The sequence below is a fragment of the Hypomesus transpacificus genome, chromosome 23 (assembly GCF_021917145.1).
Source record: "Hypomesus transpacificus isolate Combined female chromosome 23, fHypTra1, whole genome shotgun sequence".
Lineage (NCBI taxonomy): Eukaryota > Metazoa > Chordata > Actinopteri > Osmeriformes > Osmeridae > Hypomesus > Hypomesus transpacificus.
Window position 1 is genome coordinate 12255555 of NC_061082.1, and position 19740 is coordinate 12275294.

General features: G+C 44.0%; 1 protein-coding gene and 1 long non-coding RNA gene across 4 annotated transcripts in view; both read right to left on the reverse strand.

Moving 5' to 3' along the window:
- The window catches only part of LOC124485665 (transmembrane protein FAM155A), a 54966-nt gene that overhangs the window by 19523 nt on the left and 15703 nt on the right, over window positions 1-19740 (reverse strand). The gene's annotated exons all lie outside the window — the stretch shown is intronic.
- Window positions 3757-6496, reverse strand: LOC124485666. 3 transcript variants are annotated; one of them, XR_006958084.1, is made up of 5 exons: window positions 5814-6496; window positions 5214-5334; window positions 4631-4793; window positions 4292-4484; window positions 3757-3796 (listed from the first exon to the last, which is right to left on the reverse strand). It is a non-coding gene; the product is annotated as an uncharacterized LOC124485666 (long non-coding RNA). The 3 variants fall into 3 exon arrangements; XR_006958085.1 differs by lacking the exon at window positions 5214-5334; XR_006958083.1 differs by having other exon boundaries at window positions 4631-5334.

Consider the following 19740-nt stretch of genomic DNA (forward strand, 5'->3'; position numbering starts at 1 on the left):
ACTTCTTAATGTACTTTCATTCCTTTGTACATGTAATTTCAAAACTCAATCCTCCAAATTCCTGCACCTTACATATAAAGGTTACATCGTACTTGTGTGTCTGAATACTTCTGAATATCATTCTCATGACTTTATTTTAGACAATAAATATGCCTTAAAAGATGAAACTTACCTCTAGTGTGTTGCCTGAAAAGGATCCGCATGCGTCCACATCCTCAGCCTGGCATGGCATCTCTTTGGAGATCTGAGATGTAAAGAACAATCACTGAATGAGAGTTTGTTTCTCATGTGCAGTACTCAGTCCTCCTTATTCCTGCACCTTACATGTTGAGTATTACACAGGACCTGTGTGTCTGCGCACTTCTTAATGTACTTTCATTCCTTTGTACATGTAATTTCAAAACTCAATCCTCCAAATTCCTGCACCTTACATATAAAGGTTACATCGTACTTGTGTGTCTGAATACTTCTGAATATCATTCTCATGACTTTATTTTAGACAATAAATATGCCTTAAAAGATGAAACTTACCTCTAGTGTGTTGCCTGAAAAGGATCCGCATGCGTCCACATCCTCAGCCTGGCATGGCATCTCTTTGGAGATCTGAGATGTAAAGAACAATCACTGAATGAGAGTTTGTTTCTCATGTACAGTACTCAGTCCTCCTTATTCCTGCACCTTACATGTTGAGTATTACACAGGACCTGTGTGTCTGCGCACTTCTTAATGTACTTTCATTCCTTTGTACATGTAATTTCAAAACTCAATCCTCCAAATTCCTGCACCTTACATATAAAGGTTACATCGTACTTGTGTGTCTGAATACTTCTGAATATCATTCTCATGACTTTATTTTAGACAATAAATATGCCTTAAAAGATGAAACTTACCTCTAGTGTGTTGCCTGAAAAGGATCCGCATGCGTCCACATCCTCAGCCTGGCATGGCATCTCTTTGGAGATCTGAGATGTAAAGAACAATCACTGAATGAGAGTTTGTTTCTCATGTACAATACTCAGTCCTCCTTATTCCTGCACCTTACATGTTGAGTATTACACAGGACCTGTGTGTCTGCGCACTTCTTAATGTACTTTCATTCCTTTGTACATGTAATTTCAAAACTCAATCCTCCAAATTCCTGCACCTTACATATAAAGGTTACATCGTACTTGTGTGTCTGAATACTTCTGAATATCATTCTCATGACTTTATTTTAGACAATAAATATGCCTTAAAAGATTAAACTTACCTCTAGTGTGTTGCCTGAAAAGGATCCGCATGCGTCCACATCCTCAGCCTGGCATGGCATCTCTTTGGAGATCTGAGATGTAAAGAACAATCACTGAATGAGAGTTTGTTTCTCATGTACAGTACTCAGTCCTCCTTATTCCTGCACCTTACATGTTGAGTATTACACAGGACCTGTGTGTCTGCGCACTTCTAAATGTACTTTCATTCCTCTGTACATGTAATTTCAAAACTCAGTCCTCCTTATTCCTGCACCTTACATGTTGAGTATTACACAGGACCTGTGTGTCTGCGCACTTCTTAATGTACTTTCATTCCTTTGTACATGTAATTTCAAAACTCAATCCTCCAAATTCCTGCACCTTACATATAAAGGTTACATCGTACTTGTGTGTCTGAATACTTCTGAATATCATTCTCATGACTTTATTTTAGACAATAAATATGCCTTAAAAGATGAAACTTACCTCTAGTGTGTTGCCTGAAAAGGATCCGCATGCGTCCACATCCTCAGCCTGGCATGGCATCTCTTTGGAGATCTGAGATGTAAAGAACAATCACTGAATGAGAGTTTGTTTCTCATGTACAATACTCAGTCCTCCTTATTCCTGCACCTTACATGTTGAGTATTACACAGGACCTGTGTGTCTGCGCACTTCTTAATGTACTTTCATTCCTTTGTACATGTAATTTCAAAACTCAATCCTCCAAATTCCTGCACCTTATATATAAAGGTTACATCGTACTTGTGTGTCTGAATACTTCTGAATATCATTCTCATGACTTTATTTTAGACAATAAATATGCCTTAAAAGATTAAACTTACCTCTAGTGTGTTGCCTGAAAAGGATCCGCATGCGTCCACATCCTCAGCCTGGCATGGCATCTCTTTGGAGATCTGAGATGTAAAGAACAATCACTGAATGAGAGTTCGTTTCTCATGTACAGTACTCAGTCCTCCTTATTCCTGCACCTTACATGTTGAGTATTACACAGGACCTGTGTGTCTGCGCACTTCTAAATGTACTTTCATTCCTCTGTACATGTAATTTCAAAACTCAGTCCTCCTTATTCCTGCACCTTACATGTTGAGTATTACACAGGACCTGTGTGTCTGCGCACTTCTTAATGTACTTTCATTCCTTTGTACATGTAATTTCAAAACTCAATCCTCCAAATTCCTGCACCTTACATATAAAGGTTACATCGTACTTGTGTGTCTGAATACTTCTGAATATCATTCTCATGACTTTATTTTAGACAATAAATATGCCTTAAAAGATGAAACTTACCTCTAGTGTGTTGCCTGAAAAGGATCCGCATGCGTCCACATCCTCAGCCTGGCATGGCATCTCTTTGGAGATCTGAGATGTAAAGAACAATCACTGAATGAGAGTTTGTTTCTCATGTACAATACTCAGTCCTCCTTATTCCTGCACCTTACATGTTGAGTATTACACAGGACCTGTGTGTCTGCGCACTTCTTAATGTACTTTCATTCCTTTGTACATGTAATTTCAAAACTCAATCCTCCAAATTCCTGCACCTTACATATAAAGGTTACATCGTACTTGTGTGTCTGAATACTTCTGAATATCATTCTCATGACTTTATTTTAGACAATAAATATGCCTTAAAAGATAAAACTTACCTCTAGTGTGTTGCCTGAAAAGGATCCGCATGCGTCCACATCCTCAGCCTGGCATGGCATCTCTTTGGAGATCTGAGATGTAAAGAACAATCACTGAATGAGAGTTTGTTTCTCATGTACAGTACTCAGTCCTCCTTATTCCTGCACCTTACATGTTGAGTATTACACAGGACCTGTGTGTCTGCGCACTTCTAAATGTACTTTCATTCCTCTGTACATGTAATTTCAAAACTCAGTCCTCCTTATTCCTGCACCTTACATGTTGAGTATTACACAGGACCTGTGTGTCTGCGCACTTCTTAATGTACTTTCATTCCTTTGTACATGTAATTTCAAAACTCAATCCTCCAAATTCCTGCACCTTACATATAAAGGTTACATCGTACTTGTGTGTCTGAATACTTCTGAATATCATTCTCATGACTTTATTTTAGACAATAAATATGCCTTAAAAGATGAAACTTACCTCTAGTGTGTTGCCTGAAAAGGATCCGCATGCGTCCACATCCTCAGCCTGGCATGGCATCTCTTTGGAGATCTGAGATGTAAAGAACAATCACTGAATGAGAGTTTGTTTCTCATGTACAATACTCAGTCCTCCTTATTCCTGCACCTTACATGTTGAGTATTACACAGGACCTGTGTGTCTGCGCACTTCTTAATGTACTTTCATTCCTTTGTACATGTAATTTCAAAACTCAATCCTCCAAATTCCTGCACCTTACATATAAAGGTTACATCGTACTTGTGTGTCTGAATACTTCTGAATATCATTCTCATGACTTTATTTTAGACAATAAATATGCCTTAAAAGATTAAACTTACCTCTAGTGTGTTGCCTGAAAAGGATCCGCATGCGTCCACATCCTCAGCCTGGCATGGCATCTCTTTGGAGATCTGAGATGTAAAGAACAATCACTGAATGAGAGTTTGTTTCTCATGTACAGTACTCAGTCCTCCTTATTCCTGCACCTTACATGTTGAGTATTACACAGGACCTGTGTGTCTGCGCACTTCTAAATGTACTTTCATTCCTCTGTACATGTAATTTCAAAACTCAGTCCTCCTTATTCCTGCACCTTACATGTTGAGTATTACACAGGACCTGGGTGTCTAGACACTCAAATATATCACATACCAGTTAATATTTATAAATATAAGATCAGTATAAATCTATCTACATGTGACAGTTTGTAAAATTATAGTACTGAACAAGTTGAAATAGTGTAGTCTGATTAAGTCTTTCTGCCAAATTGGCTTTTTTAGGCACTATGCTCATCACTTCTATATTTTTGACTATATTGACACTGTACTACAACTTGATATACCCTTTAAAATTGTGTTCAAAGCTAGTAGAATGATCCTTGACAGTATCGTTACAATTCTATATACCTTGCTTCTCCACGGCCAGTCAGAATCACCATAATTATAAGTGATTTCTTCCCCTGGACCAATATCTTTGAGTGCAAATAAACAGAGATAGGGTCTTCCATCCACTCTTGTAACCTTCATTTTGCTGTTTGGATTTGCCTCTTCATCATTTACCAGTCTCCCTAATGATCCATCCTCTCTGGCAGCATCAACACTGAAATATCAAGTATGCAATAAGAATAATTACACCACGGAAGGAAAATGATTTAGCATATTTAGTGTTAGCATGTCTGGAAATGTTTACATCACTGTGTTAAGATTCAAATTTAGAAAAAAACGCACTTTAAAACAGCCACATACCATAACTGTTGTCCATTGAACTGGAAATCAAACATAAAAACCTTGAGTGCATCATGATAAACTTTCAATCGGTTTTCTTGTTCCTTTCTACTTATGACTTCCCCTCTGTACTCAATAAGGAAATCTCCCTTTGGAAAGCACCGGCAGCTGAACACACCCCGACCTGGAGGTACATATAATAAACAAAGTACAATAATAAACTTTAAACAATGCAGAGTTGTTAAATAGTAGCAATTGAGATTATTAACTCTCTCAAAATCTGTTAATTTATTTAATGTGATGTCTTTCTGTGATTAGTTAAACTATTTTTTAACTTTTCTAAAATGTTTCTGTGGATTAATCCATAAACAATTATTAAATAAAGTATCTATCTAGATATACAATTATCTTCCCAAGAAGATATAAAATATAAACTATAAAAAATAACAGCTTCTATTTTGAGCAGTTGATTGTCTCCTTTGAAATAAGAAAGATGTTCTGATCATATTACAAGATCTATTCTCCTAATGTGCAGTTTAAAAATAGATTATAACCTTGTATGTACGAACTCGGGAAACCTTTGCTAAATAAACTCACAACTCACCTTTATATGAATTTATATATTTGACATCAAACCCTTCCTTATCTTTACCCAAGGAGCAATAATAACTAGCATCATCTTTAGGATTTGTTTTCGCTCTCTGTGGCCTTGTTCCTGCCATCTCCTGCAGAGATCAGATGTTAACTTGAGCAACAACACATTACTGGATACAATATGATTTAATGATATTAGATGTTATTTTTCCAAAACGGAAGCTAGCTAGCTCTAGTTAGCTTCGGTTACCTAGCAACCTAGCATAATACTCGTAGCAATGCTACTACCTGCTAGTGTTACTTGTTAGGGATATGAAACATAACCATTAGTCAATGTGCAAGCAGCTGTTCTGTTGAATAAATATATTTGTAAATCTGATTTTGAAAGAGTCAGTATGCCTACGTGCCTCCCCAGCCAAGAACCTCTCCGCACGTCACTGGCCACTTGCTAATAACTAACGCTAGCTAAACTGTCATAGATCAGATGTTTTGGTTCATACAAACATCAAGTAACCTAATCCATTCTGCATAATTTACCTTTAGTCATTGTTTTAGCAGATTACATAACAATATGTACCTAAATGTGTAAAGAATATTAAATGGGTCTTACCTCGTCCTCCACGCATGCAGGGATGAGAGGTGTTCAATTAGAAAGTACTGATGTTTCGCGGCAAAACTTGACGGATTGTACCACGTTGATAGAAGAGGAGGGGTATGACAAAATAAGAATTCCTTTTTCGTTTCTAAAGAGCATATTGTTTGATTTATTCAGGAAGAAGAAAACAATTTACTTACGTAATATTTTGTTAATTTCATTCAATATTTCAAGATACATGGTTTATAATACATTTTGCTTTTATCGTATTGCTAACTCATCCCCTGTGTAAATAGCGATTTGAATTGGAAGGACAGTGTAGTAATTATCAGGACCTTCCGGCAGACAACCAATCAGCATAAGACGCTGTGTGCATATTCATGAAGTCTTGCTAGTACACAACCTGCCGTAGGGGGCGCTGTGGTGATACACAGATTGTACACACAAATCATGTTTATATGTATTAAACGGACATCTTGTTTTTTTTGCATTTTTAGGGTTAATAGACCAATAGAAACCATTCTACACTTTTAGAATTTGGTCGAAATTAGCAGGACACTGCTCCTGTCCTGTTAATTCAAAATGTCCTTCTAGTGTGGTGTGTATTCGGACCAATTGTCCTGTTAAAACACATTGACAAACACACACACACACACACACACACACACACACACACACACACACACACACACACACACACACACACACACACACACACACACACACTTAAAAACAAACAGGGGGGAGTATCTAGGGCATCTCACACCAGTACTGCTGCTTGAGTCTAACCCAGTTCTGTTCTGCTGAGTTTGGAGTAGGAGGGTGAATTACAACCCCTCCTTCCAGGAATGTGACATGTTCCTCCAGGATTAACCCGTTAATTAGTAGCGTCACGTATATGTGATTGTTCGAAAGCGGGCCCCACAGAGTACCGTCACACATATGTGATTCTGAACATTCCAACCGACTATTTTCCGATAGACAAAAACGATATGACAAACGCTATAGTATGGCTTCAAAATTTACAATTGGGAGGCTAACAAGTAACACTAGCAGGTAGTAGCATTGCTACGAGTATTATGCTAGGTTGCTAGGTAACGGAAGCTAACTAAAGCTAGCTAGCTTTCCTTTCGAAAAAATAACTCACTCTGCTGGCAGCGTCGGTAATATTTAGAACTCACTCCTCTAAAGGTTAAACAGGCTTTCCCGGGGGAGTGCAGCCATGTCCAAATGGGTCCCATGCAGGCTTCAGGGACCAGTCGTGGGTTATCTGCACTGCAGCGTCATCATGTTTAAAAAAGCGATTTGACGATCTCATCACTCCTCCCACCACCCTCTATCTTTCTGTGTCTCTCCTCTCCTCCTCTCTCTTCTCCTGTCGACAGAAAAGAACAGAGTGAAAGTGGGCCAGGAAGCGGTCCAGGTCGGAAGTGAAAGACAGGAATAGACTGGCTGGCAGGTTCAGATAGGGTTAGCTGTCTGGGCCATTACACACACAGGCACTCTTTCATCCAATTATGCCAAAACACAAACTTAAAGCATATTTCCCAATATATTCAAACACGCCGGCCTTGCCTTTCCACCTCTCTTGTTCTAACTGTCTCCGATGGCCCACCTCTCTTCCTTCTAGAGAGACAGAGACAAACAGGATATCGAAAAAAGTGTTTTGTGGTGTTGACATTATCCGTGCGGGTCAGGGATGGTTATTTGCTTTGCAGCTGTTTTCATAGGTTGCGCACAACCTTGTGATGAGTAGGCCAAAACCTCAGGCTCAATGTTCACATCGTTTCAACTCTGACCTCAGGCAGGGGCAAACGTCTGGTTTTGAAATGGCCAGTGTCACTTCATCATCAACATGGCAGAGTGGTGCACTTTGGTGCACAGCCCCTTGAAGACAGTGAAAAATACAGAATTGAAGTGAGAGAAAGAGAGAGAGAGAGAGAGAAATTGGAGCCCTCTCCCTGCTTTCTCTCTCTCTCTTTCTCTCTCCCCCTTTCTGTCTGTCTTTCTCCTCCCCATTTCATCTGTCGCTCTCTCTCTCGCTCTCTCAGGACCGCTGTGTACAAGATTGCAGTTAGATTCTGATGTTCTCATTAAGTCTTAATGAATGGGTTAGTATGCAGCCCGGGCTCTACAATGCTGGGTTCACACTAAAACTGATATCACACACACAAAGGCACACATACAGTATGCACACAATTGCATCAAAGCATGCAGACACACTACACACAGACGGGATTCAGAAACACCACATAGATTGAGACACCAACACACCCTTTACTCGATCCCTCTCCATCGCTCACTCTCTCATACACACCCACTGTCTCGCACACACACATATAACTGGTCTCCCGATTATGAAATGTCAGAGCAGTCGCTTGATTATGGACTTTCGTCTCAGCAGCATGACTCCTTTAGGCAACAACTGTAGCATGTGAATATTTCACTAGCTCTAATGACTGACTTGTTTACAGATGTATCTATTAGCTGTTTGTCAGTGTCATTAATTGTAGGTAAGGCTTCCTCCAGGCCTGGAGTCCAATTAAACAGATAAGCCCTTGGCGGGGATATTTTTCTTTTCGATAAGATATGAACTTTGTGTGTTTGTGTAATCTAATTGGACATGTTGGCTCTCTCTGTATTATATAATTACACAGGGCTGTGATTTACATATACAATGGGAGCAGTAGTGGTCTGCAAAGCTTGCGCCTCAGGACCTCTGTGTGTTTCATACACGTATCCTTGCACATCCGCGTTGGGGAGGGAGGCGGTCATTAATGTTACCAAGGAAACTCACTCATCGAAATAGAGGCGGGATGTGGAGTGTACAATTGCGCGTGACTGTGTGAGACAGTGTGTATGTGCGTATGTTTGTGTGTGTGTGTGTGGGTGTTCCCCTGTGTCAGACTCTTCTCTCCATAATCCAGATATTTCCACTCTACTGCTCCTATTGTAGTAAGCAGCAGGGCCGGTAGGTTCCTTTCACCTGTCCTCGCTCTGGGCTTCAGCACCACACTGCACCACACTGCCATCAGCTGCTCATTCTTGGCTTTCAGGCTTATTAAGCAGCTGTAACACCGCTGGTAACGACCTCTCAAAAGAGGGATAGGAAATGCTATTCTTTGTCGAAGCCAACTAGACCTAATCTAGGATCGTGGAGACTTTGAGAAGCAGCACTGCACGTGAGCAAACTGGCTAGTTTGCATTATCTTTCCCCTGGCCCTGCCCTTTCTATCACACACAACCAATCAGATATGTTTATGGAATGAATATGTATAGCTCAAATGTACACCCAGCAATGATGATGCTGTGTTCCAGCGTGAGTTGGAGAATGTATTGTGCAGATCACGCCCTGGCTCTCGTTCTACACTGTATTGATCCACTATGGATCAACAACTAAGCTTGTGCAATTAATATTTTTCGAATTCCTCTGCTTTCAGGGCATGAGAATCCCTTCATTGTGTTACAACTTGATGTGCTGTCTTTTGCCTCTCCGGAGTGTACTTAGTTGTGTGTGAAGCCATTAGTGTTCGCCGATTCACTTTGGCAACCAGTCGTGAACTAATCCTGGTGGATTCAACCCACTAAGAGAGACACTGTATATTTGGCACCTAACCTGACATGGCAAATGTCTCTCCCGTTGCAGCTTTGTAGCCAAACCTTCTCCCAGTTCGCTTTGAGTGCATTTCTCTGCCCACATTTTGTACACTTACTTATTAGCTAGCATGTAGCTCTTTCGGCCTTCCCCCTCCTCTCTCTCTGTCCACCCAGAGCTCCCCCTCCCCTCCCCGCCAGCCTCGCAACCTCTTATCCATTCCTCCATACTAACGCACAAATAAACCTGGGTCTAAGTGTGATGGATTCTCTGTGGCGGAGCAGTGTCTGTGCTTTGAGCCCCCGGCTTGCTCAGCCTCGACAATATGTTTTATGAAATAGAAAATTTGGAGCATAAATCTGCAGTCACAATCCCCAATGAGTCTGTTCTATTCCATTATGCAAATCAGGCCGTCTCTCTGTGCGTGTCACTCCTGGGGATTTATGAAACAAAGGCAGACATTTCGAACCGGCATACACCCTGCTTCACCTGCATGGGCACGATCGCCTTGCACTCGTCATCCCAGCACCCTGCTCCTCCACACCCTAACCCAGCACCTGGCTCCTCCACACCGCAACCCAGCACCTGGCTCCTCCACACCCTAACCCAGCACCTGGCTCCTCCACACCCTAACCCAGCACCCGGCTCCTCCACACCCTATCCCAGCACCCTGCTTCTTTGGGAATTGAAACACTGTCTCAATGGGAAAAACCACACCCACAACCAGACACTTCACATCACACTTACCGCATTGCAAGCTGAAGAAGCGTGGCCCGAATAATCAGCAACAGACATATCAGACTCTCTATGAGCCTGTGGTCCGGCTCGTTCTAGTAAACGTCCGGCCTGCTCAAAACTAAGTATCTGTATCAGTATCAATATTGTTGAAAATGTGATGGGGCTACATTTCTACAGCAGAGCTGACCCGAGATACACATATTGTCAGAGGGGCAGACAGTTGTTTTAATTGTTGTTACTTTGTAATATCTGTCGTTCAGTTTCTGTGGCAAGTGGCTTGCATACTGAATGCGACTGGATTCAATAGGACATCCTGGTATTTTGGGCGTAAAGCATTTGCCATAGTATGGGTTGGGACATCCAAAATCTTTTTCTGGCATACGAAATAATGTGTAGTGTGGGTATTGAGATTCAGGGATAGTTCCTTGACTAAATGAAAGCACCTCTCCACCTCGGATGGAGCCTGGCACTTTTTAACAAGCCAGGTCTGGCCCAGAAATAAGACCAGTTATCTACAAAGCCTTTTTCTGTGCAGAACCGAGCCAGCCAGTGGTTAAGAGAAACTGTTTTGTCTGCTATACATCTCCTCACCCCCTAAATGTTAATGGGACAGAGACTATTACTCATAGATCTAACCAAAGTACATGAAGTAAATCAAAGCTGTTTAAAGATGGCGTCCCGTCCAGTTTCCATGGCAAGTGCTCAGTGGCGGATTGAAGCTTGCTAAACCAAGATCTGTTGAACATCTTGTCTTGTGCAGTAGAGTGGCTCACAGAGCTCCTGGCTTCACAATAGGTATACGATGTCTTTGATGTAAGCAAGAAATGAGATGCTACTTTCCCAATTTCTAATTTGTTTAACTTTCCAGAAAAAAACATTTTCTGTGCTCGAACCTGGCTCAAAATAATAGGTTTTTCATAGAATAATTTTTGCTGGACCAATTACTTTTAGTAATAGAAATGGCAGGAACGAGCAGGGTGCCAAAGCAGAAATGCAATACCACCAAGATTCATTCGGGCCTTAGCTTCAAGCTGAGGAGCGAGGGGTGGGGGCTTGCTATTACTCCATGCTGACTCATCTTTTGAGCAAGGTCACATCCTCGTGCCATATTACCCTTAGTGACCTCTTACTGCCTCAGCCGACATCATTGGTGCCAACAAGCTTGTCAATATCCTTACACCTATCATCATAGAGCCTTTGCTTTGGCTTTTGCCCTAGCCCTAGTTATAGCCAGCGCCCAAATATTTACTTCTCTGTCCGTAGCTCTCGGCCCATGTACACAGTACAATGTGTGCACAAATGCCAGTGCATCTAATCGAATCGAACGCTTCAAAGGCAAAACTGGTGGGGCTTGTTCTGCATCTTCAACAGGGGAGTTTATGTGTGAACACTTGGGGAGTTTGAAGATTAGGAGGGCGGAGGCATCCGGAATGATCTGCGGAGGACATTTGACTAATGCCGGTCGGCCAACCAGAAGGGAGTCATCAAGACAGGAGAGTACTGTGGCCTGGAAAAGCACCTGGGTTTAGCACTCTGTCAGAAACACATGAATCCTCTTGACGCTGCATAGAGAGTACTGGAAGGTCTGCCTTGTCCATTGTGTCGGGAAGAACTCTCCGGTTCTTTAATGTAAATGATGGCTCTGGCTCAGCAGCACTTAAGTGCACGGATATTTCTTTGACACTGTCCGTCAAAACAGTGCCAGAAAATGAGAAATATACAGAGTGAGGCAAAAGGAAAGAAATCAACTACGAAAACAATCATGCTAGGCTTCTTACTTTCTCCGAATCGCACACCCAGCATGTCCTTCATAATGTCGAATAAATAATCAAAGGCTGCAGACAGGTTGAGGTGAATCAACACGGATTAGATGTTGGAGTCTCTAGCAGTGTTAGGGGCCTTTGTCACCGCCAGCCGAGCGATCTCTCTCTGGCTTTGAAGCCAGATTGGCGAGTGTAGCAGGTTATTCCTGATGAGGAAGGGGAGTAACTGATTGAAAGCAGCACTTTCCAGACTTTTGGAAAGAAAATAATGATTAGGTGAGATACTGTCTGTGTCTTCAGCAAGGAGATGAGTTTAGCCATCTTGACGGCTGAGGGGACACGACAAGAGGTTAAGGAGGAGGAGTTGAGTGAGGAAATAAAAGGGAGGGTCTCACCAGATCCAGACTGGGGAAGGGTAGAGGGGATGGGGATGGGATCCAGAGAGCAGGATGGGGGTTAGGGGGGATCGGGGGAGCAGTCGTTCCACTTTAGTCCTCAGAGTTCTGAAGTGTTTTGCAAGAGACAAGCTTACTTCGGTTGGTGGTGGAGGATCATGCCGGACGGATGAAGGAGTCTCGGATACCAAACCAGCTAAAGTAATCACTGAGGGATGAAGGAGAAGGCAGACAAGGTGGACAAGAGCTTGCAAGCGTTAGAGATGCAGGAGTTGATTTTTGACTGACAGAACTGAGACTTTGCCAATGTTGTTGCTGACGTTGCCTGCGGTTTGGGAGTTTCTCCCCATCATCCATGCAGCACTTTGCACAGTTCTGTCTGAGCGGAGAGGCAAGAGTTGAAGATGGATGTAGTGTTGACAGGCATGGTGAGAGGTGTGTATGTGTGTGTGTGTGTGTGTGTGGGGGGGGGGGGGGTACAGAGATGTTCCACATGGAGGGAGAAAGAGTGAGGGTCATTGGGGGTGTTAAGGGTAAAGAGAGAGAGAGAGTGACGCAAAGAAGTGGTCTGACACATGGAGGGAGGGTCACCGTGAGATCAGGTGTCGTGCAGCTTCTGGTTAAAGATAAACTCTAGTTGGTTGCCAGTCGAGTGAGTAGGAGGGGACGAGAGCAAAGACAAATAACTGAAAACATGGCATCTGGGGGGGAGGGGTCTATCTTCAGGTTGGAGTCGCCCCAATACAGTCACGACTGTGACATCTTTCGTGAGGGGTGTCCAGTTCATCAAGGACAGAGGGCAGAGAGGACCTGGGGGCGGCAGGGGACGACGACACGAGATCACACGGTGAGGAACGGCCACCGCACGGAATTCAAATGAAGAAGCAGAGAAACTGTGGAAAGGTGAGAGAGAGACCTTCCAGGAGGGAGAGACAAGCAATGCTGTGACCCCTCCTCTGCCCGAGGCCCTGGGAGTGTGGGAGGAGTAGCCCACTGATGGCGCAGCAGGATTGGCAATGTTGTCCAGTGAGATCCAGGTCTTGTGAGCGCTAGGAACCGAAGCCACTTCCTCTCGGTGTAAGCTGTAATGAAGAATTAAGTCAACCTTCTGGACAAGGCACTGGCTGTTCGGTAATCCTCCAGCCACTGGGAAATCCTCAGATAGGACCCGTGGGGGTAGACTAGCTAAAGCCTTGGGCCACAATGCCACATTGTATGATATAATGTTATGTTTCAAGTCCTTGACGCCCAGCTATGAATTACAGCATTAAATCTCTTTAATGGGTCCACTGTCACATGTCACCGCAGTATAGAGTTGCTTTAGCCATTAGTAGATTAAATAAGTGATGAAGCTTAGTGATACAATAGCACTGTACACACATACACACACATGCCCACAAACTCTAACAATGCTATTGGGTACACATACACATAACAAATGTGCATTCCCATGCTTAAAAGTCACTCCTCCAAAACACACGAACTGACTACTGCCGGGAGGTAAGTAGTTAGATAGGAAAGTAGCCCGTCCAATCACTTCATTCGATCCGAATGGCGTCCAATCATTACGTTTGGTCCAAACAAAATGATTAGTCATGTTTATTACACTCCTGCGACGTGTTTGACCTTCCTCGGGTCATTGTGCGGCAGTCATAATGATCTCGACAGGTGTTGCCCCTGGAGATGTGACTGACGACAACCAATCATGTGTGACGCACGCTCCGGCACTCTCCGCAAGCCAGAGAGCCTCTACATCTCTCACTACGCCTCCCCCCCCCATTCTCTCTTTCTTTCTCCCTCGGTCGCTCTCTCCTCCGTCCCTTTCATTCTTCTCTGGCTCCCGAACCATCTCTCTCCTCTCTTTCTCTCCTCCTAGTGGCTCTCCTCTCTTCCTCTCGCCGTTTCTCCCACTTGGGAGCACCCGTTTCCAGCATTTGCATTTAAATTGAAAAGCAGAATAAGTCATTCCTTAATTCCCTGTGAGTATCCACTGTATCTGTGTATCCCTCATCCCTGCCTCACACACACACACACATGCACAAGTACACACTCACACTAGACACACACATCGGCCTACACAAGTACACACTCACACTAGACACAAACATACACAAGTACACAGGCACCCACCCACACACACACACACACACACACACAAACACACAACCACGCGCAGCAGCGATCTTCACGATGGGATGTTTCCCAGATCTGGCTGTACTCTCACTTCCCCTACACATAATAATAATAATAGATCTACTTACAGTAAATACAAACACAAAGGCTCACACACACGCCCTCTCACACCGTTCGTAGAGGGGGAGGAAGTGCATGTGAACATGAGGACAGAGAGGACTCTCCAGGACTCTCCTGAACAGAGAGTCCTGGAAATGCAGCAACAGTGAGATTACAGCTCGTGTAGAAATGGGTAAATGAACGTGGCCGGAGGGAACCTTTCTTCTCTGTCCTGTGGGCTGTGGCAGGAATTCTGAGGGAGACGCCAGCTGACAGGAAGTCCCAGTATAATATGTGTGGGCTGTGTCACAGGCCTGTGTCTGTGCCGGCTGCATGACATCATTGCAGGCAGTCTGTTGTCTGTGGAATTCTCTCAATGAACCGGCAGCATTTTGGCCTGCCAGTCTGCTTCCTGTCCTCTACAGGCCTGAATACACACATGCACATGCTCGCACACAATCACAATCACACACAAGCACACACATCGAAATGATTACAACACGCTGGCCTGTAGGTCTGACTAGCAGCAGGCAGTCTTGGGTCTCAGATTGCAACAACGCCACAGTTCCAATCAACACAAGCTGTACTGCATGGATTGCTTCGAACCATGTGGTTCGCTCTTTCCAATACCGCCTCAAACTGGACTGGACTGGACATGTTCTCCGTCCTCACAGACCATCTGAGTGGTCATGCGCACCTCCCCGCGGGTGCCGCAGGTCTGCCAACTCTCACGCATTGGCCGTGAGACATTTCAACCAGTTCACACGCTCTCACCATGGGCTCTTGTATTTCTCACGCTGAGAAGGCAACGCCAACCAAGTAGTCCTGCTAACGTTGTAAACAGTAAGGGACGAGGCGCAGGCACACGGAGTGACGCAACATAGCCCCGCGAACACCCGTGAAGGCTCGTGTCGGGGGTCGGGGGCGGGGGGGGGGGTTGCTCTGTACGCAGCAACATTTTGTTGACCCTACCAAATCTCACTCCGAGGTTTTTTGAAAAGTTGGCAGCCCTGGGGTGCCGTGCCAACACAATGGAGAACAGTAACAAGTCCGCCTGCCAGGCAGCCCACAAAGATTAACATTTGTGATAAAATTGCATTAAGGGTTAAGGTTAGGGTTAGGGGGTTAGGTAGATTTTGAATGGGAGTGAATTGTTGTCCTCACTAGAATAGTAAAACTAACCTATATGTGTTTGAGTGGCTAAGATGCCTTAACCCTTGTGTTATCTTCGGGTCATTGTGACCCATCAGTCATTGTGACCCACCAAAGTTACCATTGTGATAACTTTACCGCATACAAAAACAAAGTGAGCGTTTTTTTTTTTACCGTTAGGCTGTCTCAGACCCCCCATATTGCGAAGGTTAAAAGAAAAATATTTTTTATTTGTTTTTGTATTGGGTAAAACTGGGTAAACACAACGATGGTTTGTTATGAACCTTAGTGTACTGTGCGTATGTGTGTCTGTGTGGTCTACTGTTGTGGAAAGAACATCACACTGTTGAAACGATGATGATGGGTAATGATTATGGATTCATATGATTGAAAATGAAACCTTTTTTAGCATATGCTATATTACTGAAAACCAGATGCCAAGCTGTTGACTGATTATTATTGCCACTAAAACGTAGAACAAGAAGCCCAAAATGTGAAGATCTGGATAATTAGGGGCTGAGTGCGAGAGAAGATTATGTGTATAAGCTTCTTTCGTAGAAAACAAGAAAGCTCAGCTATCTCATAAGGGATATTTATGGCCCTTTGCCCAGGAACCCAGTGGAGATGGCCTTTAAGGCCAGAACAGCCCTAAAAGAAATTACACAAAATCATAAGGTTTTGATATATAAGAGGAATGTCCCGGGAAGTATTTTAGTCTGATCGTGGGATATTGCTCACGTTTGTTGGAATCTCTGTCACTCTGAATTGTAATACGAAACACTTTGCTTCAAACTTTGTTGAGTTACAGTGCTGTTTCAAACTAAAGAATTGGTTGAAGACGTAGAATATTTTTCACGACACTACTTGTGTGTGTGTGTGTGTGTCTCAAGCATTAGACAGAGGGGTTAACTCTTCGGCCATTCAGCTGCTGTTAATCAAGTGGACAGATTACGATGTATTTTAGGATGCTTTCTTTATTGCCCTGTGTATTATCGACAGTCTCAGTATTTTGTAAGCCCCTCTCCTCTCCTCCCACCTCATTTAGTTTGCGAAAGCTCTCAACTAAAGTGTCTGCATTGCGAGCGCAAAGCCGTGCAAAGCAGGAGAAGAGCAGAGGGAGGAGGAAGAGAGAACGGGAGGACATAACAAAGGAGAAGGGGGAGGAAAAGAAAGAGGAGGAATTCAGAATGTAGAGGAGAGGAGACAGGAATTTTGATTTGTCTCGGGACACTGGCCTAGAATACTCGAACACCGTCCGTCTGGAAGTCAGGGGACCTCGAGAAGCTGCTGAATGTGTGTGTGTGTGTGTGTGAGAGAGAGAGACGGGGAGAGTACAGCAACCTGGGGTGTGTATCCGTTTGAGAGTATTATACGTTGGTAAGAGTGGCGGGATGCAGCCGTGGTGTGGTTCTTTTATTCCAGGATGTTTTTCCAGAGCAGGCAGGAGAACAGACTTCCCTGGTGATACCCACCACCACACACAGATACACGCTCAGAGAGAGGTGGGGGAGAGAGAGAGAGAGATCATCTGTTACCTTGGTGATGTGACATGACCCTACAAGGTCAGGATCCAGTTTCCTGTTTATGCAACATCTCTGTGAGTGCACACAAACATACACATGAGGCACTGTTCTTCCTGTTGCCGTAGTTTGCCCGCAGTGCAATAGCTGCAAGGCCCTGAGAGAGTTTGGGGTTAGGACCCAGTAAACAACCAAGGGCTACAGATGAGCCTTCCAGCTAGCCATGCTTAACCATGCCAAGCCTTTCCCTATTGTGGGCCTGTGTGTGTGTGTTTCTTAACAAGGTGACAGGTCTTACTACTCTGCTCTGCTGCCCCGAGGGAGGCTCTCCAAAGCACTCTTAGTCCATGTCAAGATCAGTAGATGGATACATCCAATGACAGCATGGCATGTGTGTGACAGAAGCAGGGAGAAAGGACAGCCAACATCCAACTCCTCCCATCTTCTCAGGCTACCTGAGAAGAACAAATGATCAATAGCTTATCAGGCACCAGATAACACACTTCCCCTAGGTCTTTCTCGCTCTCTTACCCACGCACACACACACACACACGCACACACACACACACACACACACACACACACACACACATACTCACTCCCACACACTTACACACACACCATAGTGTAGCCCTGTCACCAATGTCCTATGGTCTTGTTTGTGATGTTGTTCTGTTTGACCCTACCATGCACTCACAGACCACCTAATCAAGTGTGTGAGAGTGTGTGTTTTTGATATTGACATAAATGGTGTATTCATGTTACATAGCTGCCACTGAACTGAAGGTTACAATTGAATCGGTTGAAAAATCCTAGGGAATAGAACATGCCTGTCTACTGTGTGTGTGTGTTTTTCAATAGAAGAAGTCACATGACTTAAATCACAAACCCACGTGCTCACACAGACACACATGCACATACATGCACACACACACACACACAACCTGATTAGACACACGTGCTCCAACCAGTTACTGATTGAATTTACTGTGGTCGTAGGCCTGGCGAGTGGATTGCTGAGTGCATCCGTGGCGTGTGTTTAGATGTCCCACAGGACTAGCAAATCATCCCAGAGGGGATCAGGAGAAGATCGCCATAGAGACAGAGTGAAAGGATGAGGACTGATTTACTGTCTCTCGGCCCGGCCCTGTAAGCACCAACCACCATCACGATCAATCACCACACACATACAAAATCGCAAACACAAAAATAGCAATCAAGGGGTCTAGTGGGGGAACCAGTCCACCCCCAGAAGGGAGTCAGACTGGGATCATCATGATCCAGCTGTAGAAGACCCCTGCACACACACGCTAACCACCAGTTCACAACAATGGAGGAGAAGGATCAGGCGTGGTGGGGCGGAATGAGGGGATTGGGGAATGGGTAGGAATGATGAGTAGGGAGGAATACATAGATGGAACAATGATATGAAGGGATGGAAGGGTGACCAGGGAGGGAGTCGGGGACACGTCTCTATATTAATTATTTACATGTAATCTGCAGAAAGTACTGTCAACCCCATTGGCCTCAGAGAGGAGTGGTTACCGTTACGGTTTTTCCTCAGTTGCTACTGTAACACACACACACAAAAAAAAATACAAACACACTCCCTTATCTGCATTAGACTCTACACACAATGTTCAGTTGTTGCACACACTTCTCAAGTAAAATCTCAAAGCATCAACCTACAACACACAAATATTCACATTTCTACACTTTCAGGTCTGTTGAGCAATTTGCAATCAGGACTGCAGCATGAAAGTGCCTTGAGCCTCTGTTTTGTTTGGTGAACAATGGAGAACTTTGAAGAGATCGACAACCAGAGAAGGAGAGGGGTAAGAGTGAAAAGAGGAGGAAGGGGGAGGAGGAGTAGCAGGTAGAGGAGTAGGAGGACAGAGAGAAGGAAGAGCAGGAGGAAGAGTATGAGGAGGAGGACAAGGATGAAGAAAAGGACAAGGAGGAGGAGGAGGAGAAGGACAAGGAGAAGAAGAAGGAGGAGGAGGAGAAAGAATGTGGACGGTCGTCTCTAATGAGATTCGGGCCACTGTGGTAGACCATGTGCTCAACGATGGTTTGAGCATGAGGGAGGTTGGCCAGAGGGTCCAACCAAATCTCAGCCGCTTCACAGTTGCTGCCATCATTAGAACCTTCAGGATGGAGAACAGGTACAAAATATATTGGCCTTGTGTACTGTAACATTGCATATCAATAGAATACAGTGTGCTCACAGTATTTGTATTTTGCAGGACTCAAAGAGAACCACACCATGGAGGAAGAACACACATTTTCACAGCCGAACAGGAGACTCAAATTGTAAATATAATTTGTGAGAACAACGCTATCACACTCCGACAAATAAAAACTTGGATCCTGGCTGACCATGCTACATTCAGGAACGTCCAGACCATCAGCCACTCTACATTGGACCATGTTCTTCGCAGGAATGCCATGTGCATGAAACCGGTGTACAGGGTCCCATTCAACCGGAACACAGACCGCATCAAGGAGTGTGGTTGAGGCCCCTCTGGCCAGACAGGAACCGGAGGC